Genomic DNA, 24,947 nt, shown 5'->3' with positions numbered 1-24,947 from the left:
TTTGTTTTCTTGTAACCTCTCGCCCCATTCACAATGTCTCTCTAAGAAGGAACATTGTGTCTTGTGACACTTACATGACCCACAGTGCCCAGGACATATCGGTATTCATGAATTGCTTTATCAGAATGCAGCTGCTGTTTTGTGAGTCTTTCGGAAAACGGAATCCTTCCAGTCACCCATTCAAACCAAAGCTACCTCAAGAAACCACATTCCTAATGCTGGAACAATAAACCTACCCATTTAGCTGATAGAGAAATGTGTCGTGTTACAATGTAAAGCAAATTAGCTCAATAAAGAGTTTTGACTTTCTGATAACCTTCTGTCGAAAATACAGGAGTTGATCAGAGTCAGAAAGGAGCTGTTATATTCGAAGCTAAACTGAAGAATCAGAACAGATGCAAGGCATAAAAGAGAGACGGCACACTGGCTTTAAATGCATATAACATGATACTTTGATGTTTGCTTCCTAACGATTTATTTAAAATTGTTTGCCCTTTGAGCTGCTTTAATTTTGGATGCCACAGCTCTCTTTGGGAGCCGTGAAGGATTGTACACATACGTTTCTTTAAAAAAATGCAGCTTTTATTATTTATTTATTTATTTATTTTTGATACCTATTTTCTGTCAGGTCAACTTCCATGGAAATCCTGGGCCCTAGGAGGTCTGAGTCTCATTTTTATATTTACACAGGGAACATGCTGTTTCTTGCTGAAGTCGGTTGAACTATATGGGCCAGTTTCTCTTGTCGGCTTCTTACAAGCTTTGAAATGGAAGAAAAAATGCACAGCAGGGTAATCCAGCCCTTTGAAATTTTGGAAACTGGGCAAGATGCACTGTGGTATTGATTTGTAATAAGCTTTGTTCAGACGGCATCCATCTATAATGCGGGTGAGGGCTCTTTCTGGATTAAGACGCCTGGTGGTTATAAATGAATAGCTGTTACCTCTTTATTTGGGGTTGGGAGGTGGTGACAGCGGTGTGAGTACATGATTTTCAGTCATTTCCTTTGTGAGATTTTTTGGCATTTCTTTTCAAGGCATGTCCTTTCATTAGAGGCACAAATGACATTGTAAAAGACGTGACTCTTCAGAAGTTAATTCATAACACATGGCAGAGAGAGCTGACAGAGCTGTGCTCCTGGGTGCTTCTCACTGATTTTCACTGTTTGCTGAGATTTCCTGTGACTGCTGGCCACAGTGCTGGCCCTTTATAGTAGGACAGTCATCATCTTACTTATCCTTGCCAGGATCCTTGAGGCTGTGTACCCATAAACCCCCTTTCTAAGATGAGAAGTCAGGATCAAGGAGAGATAGTCTTGCCAGGGGTCACTGCTGGTAAACTTAGGACCAAGATAAGAATGATGTTTGCCTTTAAGGCCAAGCACTAGAAGCTCCCTCCCTCTGAACACCTACATGCAATGAGACTGGGGAGCTCCCGGCTGGATGCTGACAGACCACCACACTTCATTGGCCAGGAAAGGAACTGCTTCAGAAGGAATCATTTAAATCATCTTGTCTTTTAGATCTAATCACTTTAATGGCCTTAATTCTAAAAGTCCACTTCTTTGGTCTCCACATGTCATTGAGACTTTGTCTGTCTTCCCAGTTGCCCTCGAACTGTCTTAACTGGGATTATGGAGAGCTCGGTGTCAGGAAATTCCAAGTTACTTTTAGTAATAAGATATTGAAAATTACATGAGATTTTTTTGGTCTCTTATAAAAAGCTTAAAAATGAATTATTTAAACCTGGATACCTGCCTACATACACTATTAGCATTTCGACACAATGATGCTTTTCTTTAGAATGCTGTCAGACCATGTCAATCCCGTGTGTGAAGGCCTTTCAGCGGGCTTTGTTTCCGCTCCTATTTCCTAGATTCCCTATGAAGTCGAATAGATTCTATATATCAGCCTTCAGATTTCATACAGGTCAACTGGAGCCCTGTTTCGCTTTCAGAGCCCACCCAAAGGGTGTTTGAGTGGAATAAATCCCCATCCTCTATAATTTCATAGCCATTTAGATTAGTGGTTCTCAGTCTTCCTAATGCTAGGACCCTTTAGTACAGATCCTCATGTTGTGGTAACCCCCTCCCTGAATCATGAAATTATTTCATTGCTACTTCATAACTATAATTTTGCTATTGTTATGAATTGTAATGTAAGTATCAGATATGCAACTCCTGTGGGGGTTGCAACTCATAGATTGATAACCACTGACTTAGATGAAGAAGCTGAGGTAAGGGATTATGGCAAAGGTCAGAAGGGGGTTATAGGGAAGTGCAGTGGGATGAGGGAGGTGCCTAGTTCAATTTTCCACACCTTTCCAAGGATCCGGAACTCATTTATGATGTGATGTTGCTGTTCCTTGGGAATGGGACCTTGTTTGAAAATACCTTGCTTCGCTCATGACCAAGGGACTCATTGAGTTGGATCATAACCAAGTCTGATCATTCCCTCATAAGTGAGAAATTTGAACTTACAGGCAGAGAAAAATCGTGGATGGGAAGAGTTTTGTGTGCGTGTGCGTGCATGCATATGTGTGCATGCACACACATTTATATTTATAAGAACACCTCATTGCATGTAGGTGTTCTTGGTTGTAAAGTTGACTACATCTGGAATTAGCTAAAAACCATGGGGCTGATTACACTTGTGAAGATTTTTTTTTAAATTAAATCATTTGAAGTGGGAAGACTCATTTTTAACTTGGATTTTTTTGAGGTGAGGAGATTCATCTTTAATCCAGATCTTTTGAGGAAGGTCCCCTTGATCTGGGCCATACCTTCTCATGGCAGCCCATATAAAGGACGTGGAAGAAAGAGGTTTGCTTTCTCTTTTTATGCTTGCTCTAGCTCTCTTTAGCAAGTCCATTCCTTCACTAGCCTACTTCTTTGGGATTCCAGTGTATACAGAAAACCACCTAAGATATTTCACTTTGTGGACTGAAAAATTGCTGGGTTCTCGGACTTCCATTGGTAGATAGCCATTGTTGGACTAGCCAGAGCACATCCTGTGAGCCATTCTAATAAATCCTGTTTCTTTTTCATTCTACTATTTCTGTTCCTCTAGAGAGCCCAGTCTAACACAGATTTTCTTACTAGCAGTAGTTCTGGAGCAGAGCAACGAAAGTATATAGCTAATTTTTTTTAAGGTACCTGGAATAGGCTTTCCAATTTGCTGACACTTACAGTTACTGAAGCCTATCCTAGAAGTTCAGAGTGCGCTGATAGAAAACCCATGGCGTGAGCTATTCTACAAACTTACAAAGACAAATGCATTTGATTGTTCCAATTCACCAGTTGTGAGAGAACAGATCTGGGGACTCTGTATCTAAAATAACTGGCAATTTGTGGAACAATAAGGAAAATGATGGTGCTGGTTGGTTGCTTCTAGCATCTCTGGATAAAGTGACACAGGCAAAGAATGAACACTGATAAAATTAACCAAAATCTAGCATCCCAGAATACCTTGAAGAACGACAATGAACTCAGTGATAAACTTGGCTAGCTCCAGATATACACAGTGTAAATGTTTCTAAGTATGCCCTGGAAAAGAATCTTCTCTCTTCTTAAGTCACAGAGCTCAAGGTTCAGAAAAGGCAAACCAAAGCCTATGTCATGAGGTTGCTGAATTACACCAAAAATTCAAAGTTACAACCAGGGAGGGTGTCAGCAGTTAAAGTAAGGGTATTACTTGGTAAAGAATGGGATCTTGTAATTTGTGATGGAATCGTATGGGGACCCCATTGGGGCTGAGAACTTTGGACCGCCTGATTCTCAAGAATTTATTTCATCTGAGGAACTAGTCTTTTCAACCTCAGCACAAATACACTCCCTCTGAAATATTGCCTTTTCTGCAGTTGACCAAGAAAATTAGTCTTTCATTATCTGCTAAACCAGCAGTGACTTTCTCTGAAGCGAAGCCAGGCAAGACAATATTGATGTCACTCAGGGTCCACCAATAGACTTAAGGCTAAATAGGCTCCTGGAGGGGAGCCCACGAGGAGCTAAACTGCATCATGAAAGAGCTTAATGAGTTTGATAATTCATTCAAACAAGAGTCTGAGGAATAGATGTGGGAACAGATTTTAAGGATATGGGATAATGGTGGAAAGACCCTAAAACTGAATCAGGCTGAATTTATTGATATGGGCTTTCTGAGTGGAGAGTCTAAGTTTAATATAGAAGCTCACACAATTTTTAAAAACGCTGTCAAAAGTTTGTTCAAAAATGGTTGGCTGGGGTTGGGGATTTAGCTCAGTGGTAGAGTGCTTGCCTAGCAAGTGCAAGGCCCTGGGTTCAGTCCCCAGCTCTGAAAAAAAGAAAAGAAAAAAAAATGTTTGGCTGAAGTAATTTTCAAAAGATAGCCTTCTGAAAAGGAGTTGGAGTTGCCTGATAGCCCTTGCCTTAGTGTTGATGAAGGTATTTTAGGGCTGTTGGCAATTGCAATGCTACAGTGGGTAGGCTGTGTATAATCTAATCCTCTACAATGGGAAGGCCCAGAAGACATGCCCTTCACTAACCTTTTAAAAGACAAAATGGTGACAGGGGCACCAGCCTGATTAAAGAGGTTTGTTGTCACCCTTTGTGGCAGACCTTAGAGTTGGAGATGCTAAGGCTCAATTGGATGAATTAAATGTAATAGGTTCAATTGGGCCCCAAAGTAGCAGGGGACATGTAGAAACACTGAATTGTCAAAGGCAAGATGATTGTAACTACCATAATGGGTAGCACAGACAAATCAATGTCCATAATGGCCTAGCCCTTGATGGTTTGCAGAGGCAAAGTGAATTTTATGGTGGTATGCCTTATATGGACCTGTGGAACTGACTGATCAATCATATTTCCAGGCGTGAAATAAGAAACCTATTGTATTTTTGTTTGATCTGTATAAGCAGAAAAATTCTCAAACAAATGAAAGGAAAACTACATTGGATTGTGGCAGAAAAGAGTCTTTGAGTCTTGGCCCATGAGCCAGTTTACAGACCCATAACCATTTGAATGAAGGGATAGCCAGTTTTCCCTGAGGAAAGACCTTGATAAAATATCTATAAGTTTTACTGTTAGCCAGAGGGCCCTTCATCAGAAGAACCTAAGGCCTTTTACAAGGGCAACTGTATGTAGGGAAAAAGAAAACAATCAAACTTTCTGGGATCTGTTGGATACTGACTCAGAGGTGATACTAATTCTTGGAGAGCCCAAGAAGTATTGTGACCCACCACTTGGAGGAATGTCTCATGGAGGTGAGGTAATTAATGGAGTTTTAGCTGATGTCTGAATCACAGTAGGTCTATTGGGTCTCCGAACTCATCCTTTAGTTATTTCCCCAGTTCCAGGATGTATAATTGGAATAGATATACTTAGAAGTTGGCAGAATTCCCACAATATATTTTTGTTTAAGTCACATGACATCTAGAATTTTTTAATAGCAGTCTTACAAAAATTGATTCAGAGCTTGTCTGATTTCTAACAGTTCAACCTATGACTCTTTGGCTTAAGATGACATAAAGTAAGAAAGATTCAATAGAACCTAAACTTCCAACTTGGAAGTCTTACCTTTTCTCCTGAACGATTGATACACAGTGCAATAAGCTCTGGGGGTACTGGGTGGCTGTACCAGTACCAGTTAGTGCAGCTCCCTGCTAGTCACATGGCCGTGAGGACACTGTCCCTAAGTTAAGGTATCTGGGAGATTGATGTACTCGATAGACTTTTGACTTACAATAGACTTAGCAAGATGTAAGTTCATCATACATTTGTGAGCATTCTTTCCCCGAGAGCAGTGGTTCTCAACCTGTGTGTCATGACTCTTTGGGGGTGGTATATCAGATATTCTACACACCATATGTTCACATTAGATTTATAACAGTCTCAGAATTACAGTTATGAAGTAGCCATGGAATAATTTTATGGTTGGGCTCAGCATAACCCGAGGAACTGTATTACAGGAAACATCAGGAAGGTTGAGAGCCAATGCCTTACTTACCTTCTTTACCTCCTCTCTTTCCTGGAAGATATCTATTTTCTTAGCACAAACATCACTCTTTACTTGATATTTCTGCCATAGTCATTTTGTCCAGAGACTTGTGTCTGAAATATAGATAAATTAGGTAGTTATCAAGATCTCATTTCAGAAGGCTGGGACATGTAGAGCAAAGATGGCTGCCACATCTCCTTAGAAATGTAACCCTAGTGCCACACTCATGCAAACCAAATAGCAGAAGCATGACGGTGCCCTCAACTGCCACGAACAGTCCCAGGTTGCTCCATTATGACATTCTTAAAATGGAAGCACATAGTCTTGAAGAATATAATGATACCCCTAGAAAGGAAGGAGTTAATTTAGAGGGGATGGTGCATGTGGGAATATCGGTTTAATATTTAAACATACGGAGATATGAAGAGGTGTCACCTAGGCTGTGTGAATGCTTTTTGTATCTCTCTGGATTTGGGGAGCAGGAAGACAAGCCAACAGCTGGGAGCCTCGGGTTCTGTTTGGAACAGGGAGCTGGCTTGTACGGTAGGCTTCCTATCCCATGCTCTCCCTTTGACTATTGCAGATAACCTATTACTGACAATTTACATGCAAAGATTTGCTACCATTACTGTACCATGAGTTGTAGTTTATTATTTTTTCTATATAGTAATAGTAACTGTGCTCCTGCCTATTAGCCTTATTTTATCTGAAGCATTTAGGAATGTCTAAGTAGAACATTCTGGAGAAAGCTGTGACTAGCAGCACCAGACAGGGCTTTCAGTTTCCTGAAAAGAAAACTTCGCTCTTTTTCTGCCTTAATTCCGAGTAATTGGTTTTAGTGTCTTGGGACTTTTAAGAGAGGGAAAGATTAAAAATGGAGGAAATATGAGAGGGACAGAGGGCTGTTAGGACAAATCAGACCTGGAAGCAGTCAACTTTTTCCACAGAAGTATAATTGGTGTGTGTGTATGCGTGTGTGTGTGTGTGTGTGTGTGTGTGTGTGTGTGTGTGTGTGTATGAGGGTGTGTGTGTGTGTGTGTATGTGTGTATGAGAGAGAGTGTGTGTGTGTGTGTGTGTGTGTGTTATAGATTTTACTGGGTTTAAGACTGGGTTAGTCAGCCACCTACTTGGGGACAGGGTCTGCACATCAGGGCACATGGTCTTTCTGACAGAACCAGAAGCCCCTCACTAAGGATTGGGCTCATTGTCAGTGCTTGGGACTAACTGCAGAGGTTACCGTATCCCACCCTCATCTCCTACAAAGCCTACCAATTAGATGCCTGGAATCAGGATAGAGATAAAGAAGAGGAGGGGACTTCATTGAAGTGAATGGAGACTGAACTTGAGAGGTTGGGTAGAAAGGGGATCATTCAGAGAAAGGGATGGAAGGAAGAAATGAATGACAACACTGACCCAGGGATGCAGGGACCCAACTGTGCCCTACAAGGGCGAGCAAGCATAGTCAAGGATTTCTCCTCCTGCTTGGTATTACAGGGTCTCATGATTATCCCATAGGGTTGTCTTCAAATACAGAAAGACTGAAAAGAAGTGGCTGTATTTCATGTGTGTAAAGATCTTCTATAATCCTCCAAAGAGGGCCATTAAGTCCTTCAGGGGTTAGGAATATGTCTAGGAATTTCAGTTTAACCATGTTCCTGGTCAAGACAAAACAGTCATAGTTAAGTTAATCCACAAAGGTTGTCTCATCACAGCATCTGTGGCTGCTTCCTCAGGAATCTGAAACAGAACTTCATCCTTGCAGGGAGATCCAGTAAGTACTCTGGCTTCTTCTCACATTCAACTTTGTCACAGAACATAAGATTCATGTAGGTGTCCATAACTTGATTTTTCCATACTGCCCACATGAATCTCCTCCTCTGTCTTTCCACACAGGTTGTGTTTGTGGGCAATGGAGTTCAGGATGGCAGCCCTCTTGTGATCTTGTGTCATCTGCCAATGAAGAAGAGTAATTGGAAAGCCCAGGCCCAGCATGAATGTAGTCCCCAGCTCCTGTGGGAGCATTCCCCATAGTACACTTCTTCTCCTGTTAGCTTTAATCTGTGTACTCCAAGAAGAGGCAGATGGCATGGCATTCCCTGCACATATCCTGGTAACCCAGGTCTGGTTCTGGTTCTGGTTCTGGTTCTGGTTCTGGTTCTGGTTCTGGTTCTAGTTCTGGTACTGGTAATGGCACTGTTTGCTTTCAGCAGAGCTGGTACCCAGTGGAGGAAGCCTATTATAAATTTTTATTGTGATGTACTTATTGTACTTTGCGGTTGATGACATAAAGACATTTGCATATGAGTATTTAATGTACTCTGTCCATACACACACTGTCTGCTTTCTTTCTCTCCCCCATTTCCATCCATTTCTCCAGATAGTCTCACTTCTACTTAAATGTCTTACATGTATATGTGTATATGCCATACACATATGTGTCTATATGTCATACATCTGTATGTATATATATGAACAATTTTATGTTTCTTTAAAAAACCCAGGGCCGCCCAGGAGCGGCAGGACCCCTGCCTGAGTCACCGCCGGAACCTGAAGGAAACAGACCGGATAAACAGTTCTCTGCACCCAAATCCCGTGGGAGGGAGAGCTAAACCTTCAGAGAGGCAGACAATCCTGGGAAACCAGAAGAGACTGCTCTCTGCACACACATCTCGGACGCCAGAGGAAAAAGCCAAAGACCATCTGGATCCCTGGTGCACTGAAGATCCCAGAAGGGGCGGCACAGGTCTTCCTGGTTGCTGCCGCTGCAGAGAACCCGTGGGCAGCACCCCACGAGCGAACTTGAGCCTTGGGACCACAGGTAAGACCAACTTTTCTGCTGCAAGAAAGCTGCCTGGTGAGCTTGGGACACACGGAGGCAGAATTCCTCTAGGACCGGGCACGTTCTGTGTTTACCGGAAGTCCCACACCCGCGGATCCCGGCCCGCAGCAGCTCTCTGCTCCCAGACCCCGTGAGAGAGAGACCCAACCGCCTGGTCAGCTGGGCACTCCTGAGGCTGCAGAGCAGAAGAGACCACCAACACTGCTCACCCCTGCCCACATCCCTGGCCCAAGAGGAAACTGTATAAGGCCTCTGGGCTCCCGTGGGGGAGGGCCCAGGAGCGGCAGGACCCCTGCCTGAGACACCGCTGGAACCTGAAGGAAACAGACCAGATAAACAGTTCTCTGCACCCAAATCCCATGGGAGGGAGAGCTAAACCTTCAGAGAGGCAGACAAGCCTGGGAAACCAGAAGAGACTGCTCTCTGCACACACATCTCGGACGCCAGAGGAAAAAGCCAAAGACCATCTGGAACCCTGGTGCACTGAAGCTCCCAGAAGGGGTGGCACAGGTCTTCCTGGTTGCTGCCGCTGCAGAGAGCCCATGGGCAGCACTCCACGAGCGAGCTTGAGCCTCGGGACCACAGGTAAGACCAACTTTTCTGCTGCAAGAAAGCTGCCTGGTGAACTCAAGACACAGGCCCACAGGAACAGCTGAAGACCTGTAGAGAGGAAAACCTACACGCCCGAAAGCAGAACACTCTGTCCCCATAACTGACTGAAAGAGAGGAAAACAGGTCTACAGCACTCCTGACACACAGGCTTATAGGACAGTCTAGCCACTGTCAGAAATAGCAGAACAAAGTAACACTAGAGATAATCTGACGGAGAGAGGCAAGCGCAGGAACCCAAGCAACAGAAACCAAGACTACATGGCACCATCGGAGCCCAATTCTCCCATCAAAACAAACATGGAATATCCAAACACACCAGAAAAGCAAGATCTAGTTTCAAAATCATTTTTGATCATGATGCTGGAGGACTTCAAGAAAGACGTGAAGAACTCCCTTAGAGAACAAGTAGAAGCCTACAGAGAGGAATCGCAAAAATGCCTGAAAGAATTCCAGGAAAACATAAATAAACAAGTAGAAGCCCATAGAGAGGAGACACAAAAATCCCTGAAAGAATTCCAGGAAAACATAAATAAACAAGTAGAAGCCTATAGAGAGGAGACACAAAAATCCCTGAAAGAATTCCAGGAAAACACAATCAAACAGTTGAAGGAATTATAAATGGAAATAGAAGCAATCAAGAAAGAACACATGGAAACAACCCTGGATATAGAAAACCAAAAGAAGAGACAAGGAGCTGTAGATACAAGCGTCACCAACAGAATACAAGAGATGGAAGAGAGAATCTCAGGAGCAGAAGATTCCATAGAAATCATTGACTCAACTGTCAAAGATAATGTAAAGCAGAAAAAGCTACTGGTGCAAAACATACAGGAAATCCAGGACTCAATGAGAAGATCAAACCTAAGGATAATAGGTATAGAAGAGAGTGAAGACTCCCAGCTCAAAGGACCAGTAAATATCTTCAACAAAATCATAGAAGAAAACTTCCCTAACCTAAAAAAAGAGATACCCATAGACATACAAGAAGCCTACAGAACTCCAAATAGATTGGACCAGAAAAGAAACACCTCCCGTCACATAATTGTCAAAACACCAAACGCACAAAATAAAGAAAGAATATTAAAAGCAGTAAGGGAAAAAGGTCAAGTAACATATAAAGGCAGACCTATCAGAATCACACCAGACTTCTCGCCAGAAACTATGAAGGCCAGAAGATCCTGGACTGATGTCATACAGACCCTAAGAGAACACAAATGCCAGCCCAGGTTACTGTATCCAGCAAAATTCTCAATTAACATTGATGGAGAAACCAAGATATTTCATGACAAAACCAAATTTACACAATATCTTTCTACAAATCCAGCACTACAAAGGATAATAAATGGTAAAGCCCAACATAAGGAGGCAAGCTATACCCTAGAAGAAGCAAGAAACTAATCGTCTTGGCAACAAAACAAAGAGAATGAAAGCACACAAACATAACCTCACATCCAAATATGAATATAACGGGAAGCAATAATCACTATTCCTTAATATCTCTCAATATCAATGGCCTCAACTCCCCAATAAAAAGACATAGATTAACAAACTAGATACGCAACGAGGACCCTGCATTCTGCTGCCTACAGGAAACACACCTCAGAGACAAAGACAGACACTACCTCAGAGTGAAGGGCTGGAAAACAACTTTCCAAGCAAATGGTCAGAAGAAGCAAGCTGGAGTAGCCATTCTAATATCAAATAAAATCAATTTCCAACTAAAAGTAATCAAAAGAGATAAGGAAGGACACTTCATATTCATCAAAGGAAAAATCCACCAAGATGAACTCTCAATCCTAAATATCTATGCCCCAAATACAAGGGCACCTACATATGTAAAAGAAACCTTACTAAAGCTCAAAACACACATTGCACCTCACACAATAATAGTGGGAGATTTCAACACCCCACTCTCATCAATGGACAGATCATGGAAACAGAAATTAAACAGTGATGTCGACAGACTAAGAGAAGTCATGAGCCAAATGGACTTAACGGATATTTATAGAACATTCTATCCTAAAGCAAAAGGATATACCTTCTTCTCAGCTCCTCATGGTACTTTCTCCAAAATTGACCATATAATTGGTCAAAAAACGGGCCTCAACAGGTACAGAAAGATAGAAATAATCCCATGCGTGCTATCGGACCACCACGGCCTAAAACTGGTCTCAATAACAATAAGGGAAGAATGCCCACATATACGTGGAAATTGAACAATGCTCTACTCAATGATAACCTGGTCAAGGAAGAAATAAAGAAAGAAATTAAAAACTTTTTAGAATTTAATGAAAATGAAGGTACAACATACCCAAACTTATGGGACACAATGAAAGCTGTGCTAAGAGGAAAACTCATAGCGCTGAGTGCCTGCAGAAAGAAACAGGAAAGAGCATATGTCAGCAGCTTGACAGCACACCTAAAAGCTCTAGAACAAAAAGAAGCAAATACACCCAGGAGGAGTAGAAGGCAGGAAATAATCAAACTCAGAGCTGAAATCAACCAAGTAGAAACAAAAAGGACCATAGAAAGAATCAACAGAACCAAAAGTTGGTTCTTTGAGAAAATCAACAAGATAGATAAACCCTTAGCCAGACTAACGAGAGGACACAGAGAGTGTGTCCAAATTAACAAAATCAGAAATGAAAAGGGAGACATAACTACAGATTCAGAGGAAATTCAAAAAATCATCAGATCTTACTATAAAAACCTATATTCAACAAAACTTGAAAATCTTCAGGAAATGGACAATTTCCTAGACAGATACCAGGTATCGAAGTTAAATCAGGAACAGATAAACCAGTTAAACAACCCCATAACTCCTAAGGAAATAGAAGCAGTCATTAAAGGTCTCGCAACCAAAAAGAGCCCAGGTCCAGACGGGTTTAGTGCAGAATTCTATCAAACCTTCATAGAAGACCTCATACCAATATTATCCAAACTATTCCACAAAATTGAAACAGATGGAGCCCTACCGAATTCCTTCTACAAAGCCACAATTACTCTTATACCTAAACCACACAAAGACACAACAAAGAAAGAGAACTTCAGACCAATTTCCCTTATGAATATCGACGCAAAAATACTCAATAAAATTCTGGCAAACCGAATTCAAGAGCACATCAAAACAATCATCCACCATGATCAAGTAGGCTTCATCCCAGGCATGCAGGGATGGTTTAATATACAGAAAACCATCAACGTGATCCATTATATAAACAAACTGAAAGAACAGAACCACATGATCATTTCATTAGATGCTGAGAAAGCATTTGACAAAATTCAACACCCCTTCATGATAAAAGTCCTGGAAAGAATAGGAATTCAAGGCCCATACCTAAACATAGTAAAAGCCATATACAGCAAACCAGTTGCTAACATTAAACTAAATGGAGAGAAACTTGAAGCAATCCCACTAAAATCAGGGACTAGACAAGGCTGCCCACTCTCTCCCTACTTATTCAATATAGTTCTTGAAGTTCTAGCCAGAGCAATCAGACAACAAAAGGAGATCAAGGGGATACAGATCGGAAAAGAAGAGGTCAAAATATCACTATTTGCAGATGACATGATAGTATATTTAAGTGATCCCAAAAGTTCCACCAGAGAACTACTAAAGCTGATAAACAACTTCAGCAAAGTGGCTGGGTATAAAATTAACTCAAATAAATCAGTTGCCTTCCTCTATACAAAAGAGAAACAAGCCGAGAAAGAAATTAGGGAAACGACACCCTTCATAATAGACCCAAATAATATAAAGTACCTCGGTGTGACTTTAACCAAGCAAGTAAAAGATCTGTACAATAAGAACTTCAAGACACTGAGGAAAGAAATTGAAGAAGACCTCAGAAGATGGAAAGATCTCCCATGCTCATGGATTGGCAGGATTAATATAGTAAAAATGGCCATTTTACCAAAAGCGATCTACAGATTCAATGCAATCCCCATCAAAATACCAATCCAATTCTTCAAAGAGTTAGACAGAACAATTTGCAAATTCATCTGGAATAACAAAAAACCCAGGATAGCTAAAGCTATCCTCAACAATAAAAGGACTCAGGGGGAATCACTATCCCTGAACTCAAGCAGTATTACAGAGCAATAGTGATAAAAACTGCATGGTATTGGTACAGAGACAGACAGATAGACCAATGGAATAGAATTGAAGACCCAGAAATGAACCCACACACCTATGGTCACTTGATTTTTGACAAAGGAGCCAAAACCATCCAATGGAAAAAAGACAGCATTTTCAGCAAATGGTGCTGGTTCAACTGGAGGGCAACATGTAGAAGAATGCAGATCGATACATCCTTATCACCCTGTACAAAGCTTAAGTCCAAGTGGATCAAGGACCTCCACATCAAACCAGACACACTCAAACTAATAGAAGAAAAACTAGGGAAGCATCTGGAACACATGGGCACTGGAAAAAATTTCCTGAACAAAACACCAATGGCTTATGCTCTAAGATCAAGAATCGACAAATGGGATCTCATAAAACTGCAAAGCTTCTGTAAGGCAAAGGACACGGTGGTTAGGACAAAACGGCAACCAACAGATTGGGAAAAGATCTTTACCAATCCTACAACAGATAGAGGCCTTATATCCAAAATATACAAAGAACTCAAGAAGTTAGACCGCAGGGAAACAAATAACCCTATTAAAAAATGGGGTTCAGAGCTAAACAAAGAATTCACAGCTGAGGAATGCCGAATGGCTGAGAAACACCTAAAGAAATGTTCAACATCTTTAGTCATAAGGGAAATGCAAATCAAAACAACCCTGAGATTTCACCTCACACCAGTGAGAATGGCTAAGATCAAAAACTCAGGTGATAGCAGATGCTGGCGAGGATGTGGAGAAAGAGGAACACTCCTCCATTGTTGGTGGGATTGCAGACTGGTAAAACCATTCTGGAAATCAGTCTGGAGGTTCCTCAGAAAATTGGACATTGAACTGCCTGAGGATCCAGCTATACCTCTCTTGGGCATATACCCAAAAGATGCCTCAACATATAAAAGAGACACGTGCTCCACTATGTTCATCGCAGCCTTATTTATAATAGCCAGAAAATGGAAAGAACCCAGATGCCCTTCAACAGAGGAATGGATACAGAAAATGTGGTACATCTACACAATGGAATATTACTCAGCTATCAAAAAAAAACGAGTTTATGAAATTCGTAGGCAAATGGTTGGAACTGGAAAATATCATCCTGAGTGAGCTAACCCAATCACAGAAAGACATACATGGTATGCACTCATTGATAAGTGGCTATTAGCCCAAATGCTTGAATTACCCTAGATCCCTAGAACAAACGAAACTCAAGACGGATGATCAAAATGTGAATGCTTCACTCCTTCTTTAAATGAGGAAAAAGAATACCCTTGGCAGGGAAGGGAGAGGCAAAGATTAAAACAGAGACTGAAGGAACACCCATTCAGAGCCTGCCCCACATGTGGCCCATACATATACAGCCACCCAATTAGACAAGATGGATGAAGCAAAGAAGTGCAGACCGACAGGAGCCGGATGTAAATCGCTCCTGAGAGACACAGCCAGAATACAGCAAATACAGAGGCGAATGCCAGCAGCAAACCACTGAACTGAGAATAGGTCCCCTATTGAAGGAATCAGAGAAAGAACTGGAAGAGCTTGAAGGGGCTCGAGACCTCAAAAGTACAACAATGTCAAGCAACCAGAGCTTCCAGGGACTAAGCCACTACCTAAAGACTATATATGGACTGACACTGGACTCTGACCCCATAGGTAGCAATGAATATCCTAGTAAGAGCACCAGTGGAAGGGGAAGCCCTGGGTCCTGCTAAGACTGAACCCCCAGTGAACTAGACTATGGGGGGAGGGCGGCAATGGGGGGAGGGTTGGGAGGGGAACTCCCATAAGGAAGGGGAGGGGGTAGGGTGATGTTTGCCCGGAAACCGGGAAAGGGAATAACACTTGAAATGTATATAAGAAATACTCAAGTTAATTAAAAAAAAAAACCCAGCGCCTGCAAGTGATAGGAAATGTATGATACTTGTCTTTCTGAGTCTGAAATTTCACTTAACTTGATAGCTCCAATTTTATCCTTTTTTCCTACAAATGACATAAATTTGTTCTTCTTTATGACTGAATACAATTCTGCTGTTGATGTATGCACTGTTTACATAACTTTATGCAGTTATCTATTGACAGATACCTTGGCTGGCTCCATATTTTAAGTTTTGAAGTGACAGGATTTTTTTAGTTTAAAGGCACATATGACCCAAATGAATATCCGACTCCCAAATGCCAAGGGGCAAGGGAACTATTCACCAATCCATCGAGCAATCAGGTCTGCCAATACCCTATGCTTTGGTAACAGAAATGGAAACAGGAGAGATTCCAGGTATTCCTAAATACTGCTCTTACCCCGCTGTGTGGTGCCTTCATTCACCCCTGAATAGGGAAGGTCAACAGGATGTACCTGTGTCTTAAGTTAGGTAAAACATTAAAATGGAGAGAGTACAAGGAAAGCCAAAGAAGCCCCCACCTTCCTCATACATTAATTTAGAACAGTGACACAAAAGCAGTGAGTGAGCAGAGCATGGTAGTATATGGCAGAACTATCCAGAAAGAGGGAGAATGAAATAGTTAAGAAGCTGACTTACTTTGTTTAAGGAATACTGAGGAGACTGAACAAAAATAAACATCTGACATAAGAATACAGATGCTGGCTGCGTTATTTTCAGAAGACAAAGTCAATAATTTTATACTCTACATTTTGCAATATCTTCAGACAGTGCTAAGGGTGACACAGGGTCTGAGGCCACAGCCCGATTTGGTTTTTTGCACACCTAGCCTGTTTCCTTCTCCCTGCTGCCTTGGTGGTTTTTCCCTCACAAAGCTTCTTAATAAACCTCTTGATCAGAGGTCTTCCTTTAAAGGTTTGTTTCTAAGACAAGAGTAGTCTTAGCTGCTATATCAAAATGTCTAATGCTGCAGAATGTATAGATCAGTTTCCTTGGCTCATGCATTTGGAGGTCTGAGTGTGTGGTGTTGACAACTGTGTGGCACTAGTGAAATTGTTCTAGCTACATTGAAACCTAGCAGAGACCACTGGTGTGGGAATGAGAGTGAAATGGAAAGGTCATGTGGTAAGATGAGGGTGATTGAAGAGCCAGGGTCACTTCTTATCAGCACCTAATCTGAGAGGAACTGACCAGGATAGACCTAGTTTAATCCTTTAAGTAGTCTAACCAACCTTCACTGGTCCCTACCCCATTCTGTTCCACAACCCCAGTAACATTCCGGGGAACAAACTTTCCACTCAAGAATCTCTAGGAGACAAAATCACATCATATCCTGTCCATAGGAGTAATCACTGAGGAATTCTGTGCAAAAGAGTCTTTTATCTGACACACTGATTGCTTTATGGAGAACCAAGAGGAGAAGGTTGAACCAGGAGAACCATTAAGGCGTTTGAATAGCTCTGGATATTAGTGTTAAGTAGATGAGAAGTGATTGGAGTGAGAAGCTATTCTGAACATGGAGTTGACAGAATGTCCTGACAGATTGGAGCTGCAGTTGTGAGAAAAGAAACGGAATCATGGATTCTAAAGCCTTTGTCCTGTGAAACTTGGAGGATGGGGCTGAGACATGAGATGAGAGAGTGGCAGAACCGGCTTTGCTGATTTATTGTATTTACTGGTACGTAGGACTCCTGCTCATAAGCATGGATTCAGACACCTCAGTGGCCATCACGCATGCATTTTTACACTCTGTGTGATTTAGGCATCAATTCCTCCAGCCACTGAAACATAATTGATGTCTTCAAAGAGCTAGACCTGCACACAGGCTAATACCCTTCCCAAATCTCTGACTCTCAAGCTGGAGTTTATGCACAGAGGTTATTAATAAATCAAGCAGTTAATTAATCAACTCAATGTACATGCTTTTCCAAAAGAATAAATTTGCCCTGAAGGACTGATTATTTTTTCGACAAGCAACTGTTCACTCGCTGGATGTAGATTTTAGTGTAAAATTTCCATGTCTCTGCCTGCAAAGATTAAGAATGGTCAGACATTCACCTTCTCTGCCTGGTTTTCTGCTTTTGATACTCTGACCAACCCTTAGCATTATTTAAACATTCTTCTTTTTTATTATAAGCGTGTCAACCTGCAGATTAGTGGAAACTTGTCCTTTTTGTGTAATTTATCTTTCAAAGCTGAAGGAAACCTTCAGTGGAGATAGAAAAGCAATCAGGCATCCATTTAGAAAAAAAATGCTGTGATTATTTTTTTGTATGCAGTTTTATATCATTTCAATTTTTTTCAATATGTCTATTTCATACAATTTATTACTTGACACTTTATTTTTAATCATTTCTGGTTGCTTATAAATAAACATAGATTAATGTCAATAGAATTATTATTCCAATATAAACTCTCTACAAACCAAAGTTCCATAAAGTTGCCATCTTATGTCCAACATGCATCTAGATTGGGTGGTGCTTGTCTAGAGAATTAAATGCTGGCATGTTTTATCTTGGCTAAATAGAAGTACGTCTTAAATGCAGACAGTGATTTCCAAAGCAATATTATGTAGGTGAGGATTATGCATTTTAATGTCGTTCTGTTGGGAAGTTAATCTTAAAGCAATTTATATGAGGGGTTAAATGATGACTCTGCATCTCCTCAGAAATATCCTGGTCAAAGCGTGACTCCATGTGGTGACAGAGCCTCAAAGATGATGGCGTTATTTACTATTTCATTATAGATTGTGTAAAATGATTTGATAGCATGTTTAAGAAATACAGGGACTAGAAAGATGGTTTGTTGGGTAAAGCCTTGCTATACTGGCATGTGAAACCCTTAGGTTAGATCCCTAAAACCTATATAAAGTTGGACTCCGCAGAGCATATCTGTACTCTCAGAGTTCCTCTGGGAAAATAAGAAGGACAAGATAATTTCTTGAAGCTCAGAAACCAACTAGTCTGGTGTATGCTGCGTTGAACAATGAAAGATCCTGTCTCAAACTAAGCAGAAAGCCTAGATTGACACCCAGTGTTGCCCTCTGATTTCCACATGTACACTGTGGCAACTGTTGTAGGCATGTAACACATACACACACACACACACACACACACACACACACACACACACACACCGTGCCCATTATAGCTTTTCTTTACTAGTTGGTCAAGACACATCAAGTGTAGCTTTTTTTATGCATGTTAGAAGCAAACAAGGTCTGCTCCCTGCAATTGAGCCAAGACCTGGAATGAGAGTAAAAAAAAAAGTCATATCATTTTTAGAGTAATTCCTTTGAAAGCATAAGTATGATTTAAATACAAATCCCAAAAATACTACCATACAATGCTAGCTATTAGTGGAACATATTAAAGAGCAAAAGAAATCCAAATAAGTGATTAGCACTGATTTATTTTTGCTTTAAGATACACAGCTATTAGGTATTAATAATTAAAAATTATTAATGAATGCAATGACCAGTGATACTAACACGTAGAACTAAAAGAAGATACTGCATTTAAATAGTCTTTTTATAATATGTAAATTTTAGCTATATTGCAGCTAAACTCAATGTCATTTTTGTTTAAAATTAAGACTTGTGTGACTGAGGCCACAGGATGAATCACACTGGTTAATCCTCTCCCTTTTCCATGAATGCATTTGTGAATTTTGCCCTCGCTATGCAGAAGTCACAGAAACTGTTAGCCTCTTCTTGCTTAAAGAATAGTGAGCTTACAAGGTGATCCCAAACCTCCCCATGCCCTCAGGCTTTTGTTTTTTTGTTTTTTGATTCTAGATTCATTGCCTGACACAAATCCCTATAAATTTCAGAACAATAGTTTTAAAGTCTGACTTGGGCAATGTAGAGTATCTACTGAAAAAAGATTATTTTTTTGCCAATCTATAATGGCAAAGCCCATGAGATTCCCAAATTTGTAAGAGAGAAAGGAATGACAACTTTGTCAATACAGGTGCGGGCAGTCCTAGACATTTTGCATCCAATGGGCTATCTCCTAAGATTGTACTTAACAGTTTCCTTTGCTACTTGAATAGTTACCAGCTCGTTTCCTTTGAGGTTTGAATTGTCAGAATTTTATTGTAGAATATAGAGGGAGGAGCCCAAAGGCTTATGGAAGTGAGAATGATAAACCTGAGCTACCACAGCATCCCTGCTGTACACACAGCCCACCGTGAGTCTGCTCTCAGGAGGGCTAAGATGGTTCACTAAGGTTTTGAGGACGGAAAGGATGAGGTAACACAGCATCTCTCAAAGGGTGTGTGGTAGCTTTCTTCTGCAAGCTGCAAAAGAAGGGGTAGGATCCAGCCTCTGGAAAAGGCCTGTACATTGCCCCGGGTGGTGAATGTACCAAGGCGTGGCAGATGACTGGTAGTTGAGCTTTTATACCTATGAAAAAAAAAGTAAAGTCACCCTTGTGATAAGTATAAGGGTTACAGTCAAATTCAGATTGTCTATTGAAGCCCACAGAAATCACTCACAGTATCCATGTTCCTGTGTTCCTATGACTGAAGTAGATGGGAAGCCACATAAAGAAAGAGATCCTCTAGTCCAGGGAAGAAAAGATCTGTCTTCAGGCACCAAAGCAAAAGCTTTTGTCTATTCCCACAACTTGACCCCTGCATACACAGACCTTGAATGCATGATCATGGACTCCTTGAAGAAATTCTCCACATGCCTATCATTAGTATGACCCATACGTCTTCTTCTCAGCATCTCTCCATGGCAACTATTTATCGGAGTCATTTTGCATTGTATACACAGAAACACCCAGACTTCCCAGAGCTTATAGCGTACTACTTACAAACCAATGCAAGCAATATTTTGATCTGTTGCGGAGCTGTCAGTTGATAAAAAGTTTAATCCTGACGTTATATAGAGCATGATTAATGGCTATATAGCCAACAGTGAGGCTGTCTCCCAGTTTTGAGATGCTCAGCAGAGAGTGGCAGAGAATCCCTGGCAACTGGCACTCCACAGACATACTCATCTTGCCTTACAGTGGGGGGGTCACATTATGACAGGAAGGGCCAAGTACAACCCTCTGGGATGCATTGTATTTTAAAAAGACACATAGAAAGACAGGGAGAGGACTCGGTGGGTGAAGCACTTGCTGTGAGAGCATGAAAACTGCAGTTTGAACCCCCAGAACCCCCGGAAAAGCTGGGCACTATACTGATGGTGAATCTGTAATCCCAGTGTTCTTCATGCAAACAAATGAATACACACATGCACACACACATCATGAACACATCACCCATAGACACTTACATACAAGATAAATGATAAAATAACAGAAGAATGTTTTCTGTAGAGAAATAAAGAGCTTAGGTCGCCATCAGTGAGTCACAGAGAGACTATTTCTCCCAGATTCTCTTCTGTGTTCTTAGTGAACCCCTGTGGGAAAAGAATTCCTATTAGAGAATGAAAGAGTATTATCACAAGTGAATCAGGCAGTTAATTTGATTATATTTACCATTCCAAATATGGAGTCTGTATTGGCATACCAGACAGACCTCCCCAGCTGTTATGAAGGAGTTGTTTTGGCATGGTCTGTTTTATAGAGTCACCAAGAATAAATATCTCTTCTATTCTTAAGTTTTGAAATTATATCATAATTACAACACTCTCTCAATTATAACACTTCTCTTTTGCCTTTCCCCTTTCTAAACCATGCCATATAATACCCTACACAATTTTTCTTCAAAGCCACATCCACTTATTTCATTAATTGTTATTGCATGAATATATGTTTACATATATATTAAATATATTCCTCAATCTATAAACACCACTGCACTAAAACAACAAAATCCCTAACAACAATCTATAAACATATGTCCTTATATCCACAGATAAGTGTAGTAGTCTCCACCCTTTATCAAGGAGCTGCAGTATATCTACTCAGTTCCAATGCATAAATCTACAAAATACTCCCATACCCAAAGCACAGGGTTCATTGTGGAAAGGGGACAAAAGAACCAGAGAATGGAGGAGTCTGCTGTGAGATCGTGTACACTAATAATGTCAGAAGCTACACACCGAGTGTCTCACTAACATAATTTCCCAAATGTGGGCTGAATATGGTCAATGCCAATCAACATGGCAAAGTAGACAGGGAAAGCTCATGAGACCTCAACCTTACACAAAGAACAATAGGCAAGGGAGGAAAGCTAGGAGTTGGAGTGGTCATCTTCACACACCAGGGTTGATCATTCCTGAAATTATATATACAAGCAACATTGTACAGTAAGAACAAATAGTTTTTCCAATGTGGAAAAGACAGCATTGCAGAATCCCTTACTTTCTGAAGGGTTTATCAACTTTCTGCCTTTTCTGCAGGAGCTATTCTCTCTATTCAGAGCATGGTCTACAGAATTTCAGTGTTACCATTGGAGTGGTGTGTGTGTGTGTGTGTGTGTGTGTGTGTGTGTGTGTGTGTGTGTGTGTGTGTGTGAATGTAAAATCTGAGCTTTCTCTCTAGACCTACTGGAATCAAAACCTGCCACCGGACAGGATCTGCACGAGACCCTCAGGTGACTGGTATGCATATTGAGTTTGAAAGGAACTGATCTTGTCTAGAGCGACTTTAATCACATGGCCTGTCTCACAGAACATCACACTGCTTCACTGGATAGGCAACAAAACTGGTTGAACCTGGAAGTCAAAAATATCTAAAGCAAAGTTGTAAAATACATGATTTCAGGCAGTGGGAAATAAGTTTATGGATATCCAGGTACCTGCTATCTCAGTCATGTGCCCAGATGCTCGAAATGAAGGCTATTGAAAAAGACTTTCTGAAGATGGAGAAAGATGTGTGTATGAGCTCAGTGTTATAGCTTACATATGTGAAGTGCTATGTTTAATTCTGAGTACTGCTAAGTAAGAAAGAAGAAAATCAGTATACCTTATACCTCTACTACTACAATAGAATCTCAGAGTTTGCTGAAGACCTTTGCTTTGGCAGGGCACACAGACAACATAGGAAAGTGCTATTGTTCTCACTTACCGAGGACTATCAGGGCACTAGTTCTGATAGCTGTGACTAACCCAGGGCAAGAGGCAGTTTTACAGAATATCCAGCCTGCCACATGAAGCTTATTTTTCATTTCAGCCATAGATACAGTTGCAGTATAATCAGCCATGATTCACGTGGTCTTAACATATCACCTTTGGCAGTCATAATAATAGAATCTAGGAATGTGGCCACAGAGTTTGTGTATAAATGCAGGCTCCGTTGGGGATGAGAAATATTCTCAGTTTATAAACACAGTGCCTGGCTCAGTGCTTAGCTGTAGCACAAACTGTAACCAAACATAAAATACCAAGTGACCATGCCATTTGCATGACATCTATTAGATTAATTGTTATGTGCTACACCAAGACATGAATTCCAGAATGTGTGATGGAACTCCTTTACTAAATAGACACACTATGTGACTGACTGGACTTCAATAGTTCTTAAAGGCATGACTAAGCTTAGGTGCAAGTAACTACTCTCATGTTCCTACTGAATGAAAATTTGAAGAATAATTTCATCAACAACGAAGAAGTGTACAATTGATCTAACATAGAATGTACAAAAGCATATTTGTAATAAAAATGTTTCCATTCAAATGAGTCTCTCTCAAGGCTGGAGAGATGACTCCAAAGTTAAGAGCACTGTCTGCTCTCTCAGAGGAAATGGGTCTAATTCTTTGCACCCACATGGTAGGTTTCAGTCTACTCTAACTTCATTGTCAAAGGATCCAATGCCCTCTTTTGGTCTCTGTTGTCACCAGGTATACATGTCGTGTACAGATATACAATAAGTAAAACACCCATGCACATGAAATTAAAATAATTAATTAATTAAAAATAATCTCTCAATGGGTGTGGTGGTCCACACCTGTAATCCTATTACTCAGTGGGTAGAGTTCATGAGTACAAACAGGAAACTCATGAGTACAAACAGGAAGCTCCATGAGTACAAACAGGAAACTCATGAGTACAAACAGGAAGCTCCATGAGTACAAACAAGAAACTCATGAGTACAAACAGGAAACTCATGAATACAAACAGGAAACTTATGAACATAAGTAGTCAAGAGCTTGTCTAGCATGTACAAAACCCTGATTTTGGCACTACACACACATACACACACACACACACACACACACACACACACACAGGGGAGGAGCTTGTTTTTCAGGTAGGTGAAGTAATTGAGGAGACTTTAGTCAGTTTTTACTCCAGCCTTGGTTTATGAAATTAGTGGCTATGAAAGAAGCCATGGGAAAGAAAGCTAATGTGTATATTTAACAATGAAGGTGACAGTCACTGTTTAGAGCCCAGCATGCCAACAGCAGAGACAGCAAGAATGTGAAAAATGGAAGACTGTTTACTTTTTGTTGAAAACTCATCAACTTAGAATACTCTTTTGAAGATGTCTGCAATCTCCATCCTATTCGAAAACTACTTGCTGTATACAGTATTTGCTCCCCCCCACCTCCTGCTATTACTCTCTCAACTTCATCTACAGAATCTCTGAATACCTCCTGTGCTATCGAAACATTAAAGTCATCATTGCTTTAACCAAGACATTCACTTTCTATGTAAGTGGAAACACAACTGCAGTATTCAGTAGTGCCTCCTGCATGGTGCTGAATTAATTGGTCTAATAGAAACAGGCTGATGAAGATATGGTTGTGGATTTGGAAAAGTATAATTAGGCTCTGTTTGTTTCTGACTGACAATATTGACCCTTTATCTTATACTAATCATATTCAAGTCTAGGTGTAAATTCATAAAAGAAGGGTGTTCCTCTTGACCTCTAATAATCTACCCCAAATATTGTACTCTCTGTTCTTACAACCCAAGAGTTCCTGACCTAACAATATCAGTTCTCAAGAAAAAAATGCTTGCATTTGGGATATAACAGTGCTTGCAATTCACTAGACGTTAAACTACCTGGCCACTGGGTGTCTGAGCCACAAGTCAAGAATTCCAGAAGGCCTAAAGCTTCAGCATCTGTTACCTGCTGGGAATGACATTCTTGAAGACAGCATTGTCTTTTGTGAAAGCAAGTTAGGGGGTAGGTAACATTTGAAATATAAATAAAAAATCCAATAAAAAGATTAAAATATTATGTATTATAATTTTAACTTAAAGTTTAGGGCAGCTCTATTTAGCCTTTCCTGCTTATGTAATACTTGTCTGTGCATTGTACTATATGTTAACATAATTCAGAATGAAATCAGACTTTAGTAACTTAAAAGAAAAGAATCAAGGGGGTAGACAAATAACATTAAGTAGCCAGGCAAGAAGAGGTATGCACAAAACTAGAGTATTTTCTTATGAGATTGTTAGGAAATACATGTGTGTAATAAAAGTTACTTAAGATTTCAGTAATGCTAGATGGAAAGGCTCTCCAAGAGCTAGAGAAAGGCATCAACTTTTCCCACTTGTGACCCTTTCTTTGATACATTTTTACATGACCCCAAGTATATAT

At 40.6% G+C, this 24,947-nt stretch overlaps 1 long non-coding RNA gene across 1 annotated transcript in view; it reads right to left on the bottom strand.

Annotated features, from left to right (window-relative positions):
* Positions 1–8,099, bottom strand: part of LOC103695057 (uncharacterized) — a 34,223-nt gene extending 26,124 nt beyond the window's left edge. Inside the window, exons 1-2 of the long non-coding RNA XR_015653131.1 lie at positions 7,390–8,099; positions 5,985–6,088 (exon numbers count right to left, since the gene is read on the bottom strand). This is a non-coding gene — a long non-coding RNA (uncharacterized LOC103695057). The remainder of the gene's footprint in view (positions 1–5,984; positions 6,089–7,389) is intronic.
* Between the last annotated feature and the right edge of the window lie 16,848 nt (positions 8,100–24,947).

The sequence above is a fragment of the Rattus norvegicus genome, chromosome 1 (genome assembly GCF_021556685.1).
Source record: "Rattus norvegicus strain SHRSP/BbbUtx chromosome 1, alternate assembly SHRSP_T2T, whole genome shotgun sequence".
In the NCBI taxonomy this organism is placed as follows: domain Eukaryota; kingdom Metazoa; phylum Chordata; class Mammalia; order Rodentia; family Muridae; genus Rattus; species Rattus norvegicus.
The sequence above is the reverse complement of the archived record's forward strand: the minus strand, read 5'-3'. Positions and strand labels throughout refer to the sequence as shown.